General features: G+C 44.4%; 1 protein-coding gene across 1 annotated transcript in view; it reads left to right on the forward strand.

Moving 5' to 3' along the window:
* Positions 1 to 1156: 1156 nt before the first annotated feature.
* Popdc3 (popeye domain containing 3) overlaps positions 1157 to 9260 on the forward strand; it is a 28200-nt gene continuing 20096 nt past the window's right edge. The window contains exon 1 of the mRNA XM_021205825.2: positions 1157 to 1426. The gene's annotated coding sequence lies outside the window, so the exon portion shown is untranslated. The remainder of the gene's footprint in view (positions 1427 to 9260) is intronic.

Here is a 9260-nt window from a genome sequence, read left to right on the forward strand (position 1 = left end):
GGCAGAGGCAGAGGCAGAGGCAGAGGCAGAGGCAGAGGCAGAGGCAGAGGCAGAGGCAGATGGACCCCTATGAGTTTGAGACCAGCCTGAACCACACAGTGAGTTTCAGAACATCTAGGGCTATGTGGAAGGACCCAGTCTGAAAACAAGCAAGCAAGCAAAGAAACAAATTAACAAATTAACTAATAAAACAAATAAAAAACACAAGAAAAAAAATGTTCTTCTTGGAGTCATTTCTACCAGAATGGTTATATAAAATGAAAATCAGCAAAAAAGAATGTCACTGAAATCTTTAAGTTTTGTCTTATTTTTCCTCTACCAATGGGTCAGGTCCGAAGGAAACTCAGAGTTAACTACGGTGCCTATTAGCATATCAAAGCACCGGCTCCACTTTGCCAGTACCTGCTTGCATCCTGGCTAGTCTCAGCTCTTCTAACCCCCCTCCCCTTCCCTAAACCTCTTTACCCCTGCTTTCTTTCGCCCAGCTACTTGTTCCTACAGAACCCTGACATTTTGGTCGTTCCTTCTCTTGGCTTTTGACTCTTGGCGGCGATCTTTTCTAGTTTAGCCCTCTCTGTCTTCTCCTCTTCTCTTCCTCACCCCCACCCCATGTGCCACCTTTGCATGGCCTTCTTCAGTCTGTGGCTCATATTCAGTGTTCTATTCTCTCTCCCTGCTCTGGACTCTTCCAGATGCCTCTGGCTGTACTCCCGCTAGTATCTACAGTAAAAACCTCCGCAGACATGTCTTGGAAAGGTCATGTCCTTATTTATTCACAGTCACCGCATAGCTTGGTCTCCTGAACAAAATAAAAACTTCATAGACGCAAAATGCATGTGACACTTGCTTTAAATTGCCTCCCCCTTTTTTTGCCTATTATTTGAGCTTATGTGGCGTTTTGTCTATTATGATCTATGTCCTTTATCTTTTTTTCCCCTTTAACCTATTTACCTACAAATAAACACTGCCCCTTTTCTGTCCAGTACACCTATATATCCCACACCTCTCTGGTGAGTTATCTTGTCTGTGGCCGAGTGAGAAGGCAGACAGTTGCTTTCCGTGCTGGTGCTCACCTCCATCACGCTCCACCAAGGGTAGCCCAGGGTCTGAGCCCAAGGCTGGTTACCATGAGTCTTTACCAACTTAGAGCCTTTCAAGTTCCGCACCCTGCTGGTACCCGCTGGCTGCCCGCCTGTCTCAGAGCGCGCGCCCGAGCCCGTCCCCGCCGCTGGGAGCGGCTCTGGTCGGCTGCGCCCTGCTCGAGCGAGCGCGGGAGGACGCGTCCAGAATCCCGGCGCGTGCAGGCGGGCAACGGGGCGAGAGCGGTTCGGGCCGTGGGTTTTCGGGTCACCAAAGCCGCCTGTCCCTGCGCACTCGGCTGGAAAGTTCTGCGGGCTCCATCGGGAGCCGCGTGAGGGCCAGGAAGGTAAGCCGAGAGCCGCGCGCGGGAGTGGCAGCCCAGCAACTTAGCAGGGCTGCCCGGACCGGGGAGGGGAGAGGCTCAGACCCCCGGTGCGCGTCCCCTCTGCGCGCGCCCTGGAGCCCGGTGCGCGCCGCGTGGCTAGCAGCTCCCGCTGGGGATCGCGGGAGAGCGAGCGGTCCTCCCCCCAACGAAGCTGCCAGATCAGCGCTCCAGAACCTTCGCGGCGCCCTAGGCACCTGGTGCCCCAAGAAAAAAATATTTCGAGAGGAAAAGCCGATCTTGGGGCCCTGGCAGGTGTGGGTTTCACATGGGCGAATCCATGCCCTGTAACACTTTCCTTTCCAACCGGGGTCCGTGCAGTTAGGGCGTGGGGTAGCTGCTGGGATCAGAGGGCAGCTAGACTCTGACCCGATCTCTTTACTTGGGGAATCCCCTTGCCAGAGAAAGAACGACATTTATAAACCCCACATGGCGTCATCAAGGTTGGTTTTAGCGGTTTAGTTTTGAGAGTCTGTATTGTAGGAAAGGATCAGACACACTGTCAAAATGCAGTACACGGATCGAGGGGAGAAGTTTTAGGCAGGTAACATCTGGGGAAAGTGAAAAAGAAAAAGAAAAAAATTCTAAATACTAAAAGGATAAACATTTAATACATTAATGGAAAGTAGATTTAGAACCCTACTTTTAAAAAAGTCGAATCAAAAATAACAAAATTACCCACCCTCCTGATGTTTCTGTTTCAATTTGCACGCTTGGAAAGTGCAATTAAACTTAGTGACAGTCTTGGGAAAGTATTATTGGTGCCTGGTGGCGTTGCCTTTAGTGACTATTTTGTTTCCCTGCTCATTTTTTAATTCTAAATCTATTGCATGAAATATTTATTCTGCGCTAGTACAGTAATTAGGTGTTGTCCTTCATGGTAGAAAACAATAACAACAACAGAGCTATAGACACAAACAAAAAACGGATCTCAGTTTCCCCATTTGCAAAAATAAAGGAATGAATTGGTTCCAGTTTCCAAATAACCTGAGGTTCTTCTGTTCTGAAAAAAAAATCTGTGTGTGGTCTTCAAGAGTTTGAGATACTAAGCCAAACTGAAATCTAAAGTATTATTTGTTGTCAAAACTTGACGGCTAAATAGGAGGTACCCAATAGTTAAGCTTATTAATCCAATTAGTCTTTCAAAAATAGCTGAATCATTGCATAGCCTGTGCTTGAGAACTCTGTCATTCTGTGCTGTTGAATGCAAAGATGTCACAGGAAGCCAAGATCCTAGAGTGCAGTCTTCAAGGCTCGCACATGGGCAGCTACAGCCCCTCTGCCTGCTCTCTGGCCAGGAGAATCTGGAAGCATTCGCTACGGCGCATAACAAAGCAGGGGATTTGGAAATTGCTTTGGAAAATGTCTATGATGGATATGCAAACCTGTTGAGAACTTTTTGTAATTATACTGTTCAGCTAGGGTTATGAGTGATACAGAGTTTATTTGAATTTACCTGTGGAATAGAGGAACATATTAAATTACTAATTACATTTTTTTGTTTTTTGTTTTTGTTTTTGTTTTTTTCGAGGCAGGGTTTCTGTGTAGCCCTGCCTGTCCTGGAACTCACTTTGTAGACCAGGCTGGCCTTGAACTCAAAAATCCGCCTGCCTCTGCCTTTCGAGTGCTGGGATTAAAGGCGTGTGCCACCATGCCCGGCCTAATTACATTTTTTAAAGGAAAGAGGGAAAATCCTCCTTTATCTAAGTATAGAAATTGTATAAAATGTGTTAATGAAAAGGTTATTATTGGTATTAACTAAAATAAATAACTAGAACTTGATGGGTTAAGTCACCTGCAGTATAACCGTGGGGAATCCTCCTCCAGCCCTGGGAGTCCTCCTCCAGCCCAGGGAGTCCTCCTCCAGCCCTGGGAGTCCTCCTCCAGGCAGGAGGATCCAGGGCTAATTCACACAGATCTACAGTGAAGTGTTACTTTGTGTTCTTTAACAGAAATACACCCCAGGGGCTGTCACACTGAGACTGGCCAGGAGAGGACTATGAGAACCAGCAACTTCCTGAGCTTATAGGGGAGTCTCTGGGGTCTGAGAGCAGATACTCTCTAATACAAGTTCTTAGAAGGGTTAGTTTTTGTCAAGTTGACTGAATAAGGAAGGGCAGGAAAAAGCCAACCTCTGACTGTGCCAGTGACGCCACTCTCCCGAGACAGCTGGGTCTTGAGAGCTCTGACCTAATGTTCATTCCTGGATGGGTTTGCTGGTGACATTTTTTTGGGGGGAGGTGGTAATGGTAGGTGTTTGGCCTAGTAGGACTGTCACCGGTGGTGTGTCCTTGTGGCTGTGTCTTAGCTGGACTCTTCTTGCATTCCCCCCGGATCCTAGTCTCCAGGGCACCATCTACTTTGTCACGCCACACCCACTGTAATGGTCTACCTCCTCTGAGAACGCTTAAGTTGTTCTTGTGGGTGATTTTGTTGTCACAGAGACATAGAAGGAACTCAGACAGCTCTGAAATACTTGTAGTCTTGAGCATTCCAGACAAGTGAACCGGATCTGTAAGGTGGATCTGTGAGGTGGATCTGTGAGGTGGATCTGTGAGGTGGATTTGATCTGTGAGGTGGATCTGTGAGGTGGATCTGTGAGGTTCTTAGATGGAGAGACTGTTGCTGTTTGAGGAGGTAGGTGTTTATAAAGTCTGATACACACAGAGCAGGGGCATGGCTCCTCTGGAGGCCGGTCTTCCTCAGATGTTTGTCTGCAGATGAATGCGGCTAAGTAGTAAGCTCAGGGATGGTTTGTGTGTGCTTGGCCCAGGGAGAGGCACTATTAGGAGGTGTGGCCTTATTGGAGTAGGTGTGTCACTGTGGGCATGGGCTTAGTTGCCTGGAAGCCAGTCTTCTAGCAACCTCCAGATGAAGATGTACAACTCTCAGCTCCATGCCTGCTTGGACGCTGCCATGCTCCCGCCTTGATGATAATGGACTGAACCTTTGAACCTGTAAGCCAGCCTCAATTAAATACTGTCCTTATAAGAGCTGCATTGATCATGGTGTCTGTTCACAGCAGTAAAATCCTAACTAAGACAATTTTGCTTTTAATTTCAAAAATCTTGCTGTGAAAAACCTTGAAATTTGTTGAATCTGAATAATGGCTATGTGGGGTACTAGGTTTGTTATCGCCTCTCCTCTCCCCTCCCCTCCTTCCCCTCCCCTCCCCTCCCCTCCCCTCTTCTCTTTATTCCCCATGCCAGTGCTGGGAACCAAACCCAGGGCTGTCCACATTTTAGGCAGGCACTACACCACTTCAGCCCCTGTTTAGTCTGTTTTTACTTTGTATAGATGATTCAGGCAGGATCAGTCAGTTAAGTTCCTGCCATGTGAGTATGAGGACTCGAAGTCAGGTCCCAGCCTCTGAGGGGCACATGTGTAACCCCAGTGCTGGGCGCTAGTGGGCACACGCAGGTCCCCGAGCCTGCTGGCCAGCCAGTCTGGCCATTAGTGAGCTCCAGGTTCAGTGTCTGGTCATGTTTTAAAAACCAAGAGAGAACAATAGAGGAAGGCAACTGACACAAGACTCTAATCTCTACATGCATACACATGTGTGCACACTTGGACAGATATAGACATGCATACTTTAATGATTTATTTATTTATTTATTTATTTATTATATGTAAGTACACTGTAGCTATCTTCAGATGCTCCAGAAGAGGGCGTCAGATCTTGTTACAGATGGTTGTGAGCCACCATGTGGTTGCTGGGATTTGAACTCAGGACCTTCGGAAGAGCAGTCGGGTGCTCTTACCCACTGAGCCATCTCACCAGCCCGGCATGATACTTTAAACTCACACGCAGAACTTAAAAATTATTCACCAGAAAAAAAAGGTGAATTTGAAAAATTGGACAAATATATACAAATATACTTTAAACACACATACAAAATTTAAAAATTAATCACCAGGAAAAAAGGTGAATTTGAAAAAATGAGGTATTTACTAATGTGGCATTTCATTTCAAATTATATAGGGATTCAAAATGTATTTTGAGCATTTGAATGTAGGTTAACATTCCTTATACATAAGGAATCTATAAGCAGGGAAGGCTTCAGAAAAAAGGCCTATATCTGCTTTTTTACTTATAGGGGATTATAGTCAATGATAGCCAATGTCCTGTGGACTTATTGATGGAAAGACCTAAAGAAAATACAATAGCATTGACTCTTTTTAAGTTCTGATTGTTGTGTTGATGCATTACTATCTTTGCAATTAAAATATTTTTATATTTATATTTTATATGTGTATGAGTATGTTGAGGTTTGCTCTGTTGCTGTATATTGTAATGCTAAATTCTATACCCGAAGGTCTAGACCTATGAGTGACTTCTCCTGTTTACAGGTTTCTGTTGTGCAAACCTTGTTCCTTGATTTAAAACTATTGGGTAAATACAATGGGTACAGCCAATTACTGGAGAGATGAGAGGTAGGTGGGTTAGGGGTGACCTGGTTGAAACAGAGAGAGGAGATAAGGAGGAGGAAGGAGGATAGAGAGAGGAGGCCGCCATAAGGGGAGATGGACCATGAGCACATGGCCAGGAGAAATAGCAAGTACCTGGGGTACAGCACTGGGGAGGTACCCAGGCCAGCAGTTAGGAAAGTAGATCAGGGTTTATGCCCACTAATTGTCAAAGCCAAATAAAATAACCATTGTCTGGGTCTCATTTATTCGTAAGCTAGCTGGGATAAGCTTAAACTGGTTGTGCTTCACCAGTATTTTACCTGCATGTATGTGCACCACATGCATGCTTGGTGCCCATAGAAGTCAGAAAAGGCAGTTAGATCCTCTGGAAATGACGCTGTGAACCACCATGAGGGTGCTGGGAACTGAACCTGGGTCCTCTGCAAGAGCAACAAGTGCCCTTAACTGCGGAGCCATCTCTTCAGCCTCTGATTTTTTTTTTAATGTAAAATTACCTTGTTGTTTTCTAAAATTTTTAAAGAATGCACACTGAAAGCTGAAAGCAGTTGGATACCAGACTTGGAGTTGCAGAGTTTAGAGTCTACCCAGCTGGTATTTGGTCTTGCTTTAGTCCAGCATCTCCTCACTATGATGTCTTGGGATGGTAATGTATATTCTGTGGTGTTTAAGGTATGTGATCTGGTTTTTGATTTATAGGGGATCATAGTTAAGAGATCACATGAATCTCAGGAGAGACTTTGAACTTCCAGCTTTTAAACATTGTTAAGGCTGTGATGAACTATGGGGACTTTGGAAGTTGGACTAACTGCGTTTCGCATTGTGTCATAGCTGCAGGCCTATGGGGTCAGGGAGTGGATGGTTTGAATAGGTTTGGCCCCCAGAGATTCCTGTGTTTGAATGATTGGCCCATGGGGAGTGGCACTATTAGGAGGTGTGGCATTGTAGGAGGAAGTGTGTCACTGTAGGGGTGGGCTCTGTGGTCTCGATACTCAGTCTTCATCTGGTGTGGAATTTCAGTCTCCTGACTGCTTTTCGATCCAGATGTAGAACTCTTGACTCCTCCAACACCAAGTCTACCCGTAGGATGCCATGTTACCACCATGATGATAATGACCTGAACCTCTGAAACTGTAAGCCAGCCCCAATTAAGTGTTTTACTTTGTAAAAAGAAAAGAGAAAACAAAGAATATGAAGTGAAGCTCCTGTATCATAAAAAGGAGAAGGAAAGGTGTCCCATCGTACAGGTATCTGCATTTCCACCGTAGAGCAAAAGTTATCCTGTTCATCTTTGTGTACATTTATACAAATTACATTCATTGAGGTCAGAAAATTTTTTCTAATAAAAAGAATTTGTATTTACTTAGAAGCATTCAGAATGTTAATACATAGTGGTATTCGGTTAACAGAGCAACAATTACCTTCATATAAGCCACATCAGAGACAACTGAAGATGAAAACCAATCAATCAATCAATCAATCAAACACAGAACTTCCATCTACATATATAACTGACTTGTATTGTGCTCTAACAAGAACCTGCTTTAAATTTCCATACCAGTTTACAACCCCCAGACTGTACCAGACAGAGTTAGTGGGTATTGCAAATACCACCAGGACAGGGCTTGCTAAAGGCATACTTGATAGAGTGTTAACTACTCAAGAAAAGACACTGTATAGTTTAAAATAAATGTTTCAAGGTCTTACGTTTCAATTATTTTCTTTAAAAGGTGCTGTGAGAAATATTAAAAATGATGAATTGGCACATTCCCCTGCTTGTGCCAGCAACTCTCTGCCCCAGTGGTCTGGCTGGCCATGTACTGGAAGGCAATGGGCGACCTGTTTTTAATCTCGTGGAGACTGACTCAGAGTTCCAAAAATCTTGATACCCAGCTTGCTAAGTTCCCACTGGTGGGTTGCTACCATGCCAGCCCCATGCTTCAAAACCCTCAAGACCTTTGTGGTGAACGTCTGGCAAACCCACGCTTTGCCTCCATACCTTTCTCTCTTGAACCCAGATGAGCCGCTGCATGAAGGAAAACACAACATAACGTTCAGAAACAATGCTAACTCAATTTTTGGGCCCAGCAACTAAAATCCTAATCTTGTAAGCCTTATTAAATCTAAATTCTCCAGTGGCGAATCCTAACAGATCCTCCATTGAAACTGGGAGAAACTTGTAGCTACATCCTGTCCTCACGCTATCCCTGTTCAAACAGACCTAACTCTCTCCTGCTTCCTCTCGTTTGCTCTCCAACCTGGAAGTCCCGCCTACTTGCCCAGTGATTGGCTCCTTTATTCATTAGAGGATTGGTTCACAAGAAGTCACCTGAGTATGACCCACCACTTGTTCGCCATCCCTCCCAGGAGAATGGAATTAGCATTAACATACAAATAGCACTAGGACCATCCACAACATTTCCCCCTTTCTGGTCTAAAAAAAAATAAAACCTTGCTCTCAAATATAAATAGAGCACAACTATTACCATTTTGTAATCTATAAAGTATAAGACAGACCTTACGCCCAGTGCATCATTTATGTCATTAAGATAGAACATAGTCATCTATCCTAAATTAAAAGACTTAGGATTCTACCTTGACTTATGTCCTGGCTTTAGATAGTATGCCATCTGAAAACCATCCTCTCAAATCTATTCTCTTAAAGTAAATAGCCAGGGTTGGCTATGAGACTATAAATAGTTTTTCAAACATGTCAGAAATCCGAGAATGACTAACATTAACATAAAATATATAGGAGGCCCAACACAGCATTCAAAAATGAGACAAATTGTAGAGGCAGCTGCCTGCCTATACAGCCCCTGTAAATCAGGAAGATGGAGCATGTCTTCAGCCTTCTGGCCCAGGATCATCTGACAAACCTAGAGAAACAGGAATAGTAACGACTAGCTTATTCTCTCTTGGCAGAACTAAGCTGTCCTAACCTATAAACTGTGTCCTTTCAAGAGCAGTGCAAGTCTGCAGGAGAGATTGGCAATTTTCTGCCCAGTGGTGACTTGGCCACAAATGTACAGCCTCACCTGGATGCTCAGTTGTTTCTTTGAATCCACAAATAGGAAGCTGTTAGGAGCAGATTTGTCTCAACAAGTGAATAAATAACATTAAATGTCACATTCTGGGGATTTCTGATGTTTTTGAAAACCAACTATCTATGTAAAGTAATATGGACTATTCCCCTTTAACTACTCTCAGTTATTTCTAATTAAAATCTCTAAAAAACACCATAACAGTAAACTCAGAGTCGTGAATTTGCTATTTGGCCCTTTGTCCCGCGCCAACCGTCTCGCCAGCAAGAACGACGCGGCACACAAACAGGATCCTTCTGTAGCAAAGCTTTTATACTCTTGAGAGG

This window comes from Mus pahari, chromosome 9 (assembly GCF_900095145.1).
Source record: "Mus pahari chromosome 9, PAHARI_EIJ_v1.1, whole genome shotgun sequence".
Classification (NCBI taxonomy): domain Eukaryota; kingdom Metazoa; phylum Chordata; class Mammalia; order Rodentia; family Muridae; genus Mus; species Mus pahari.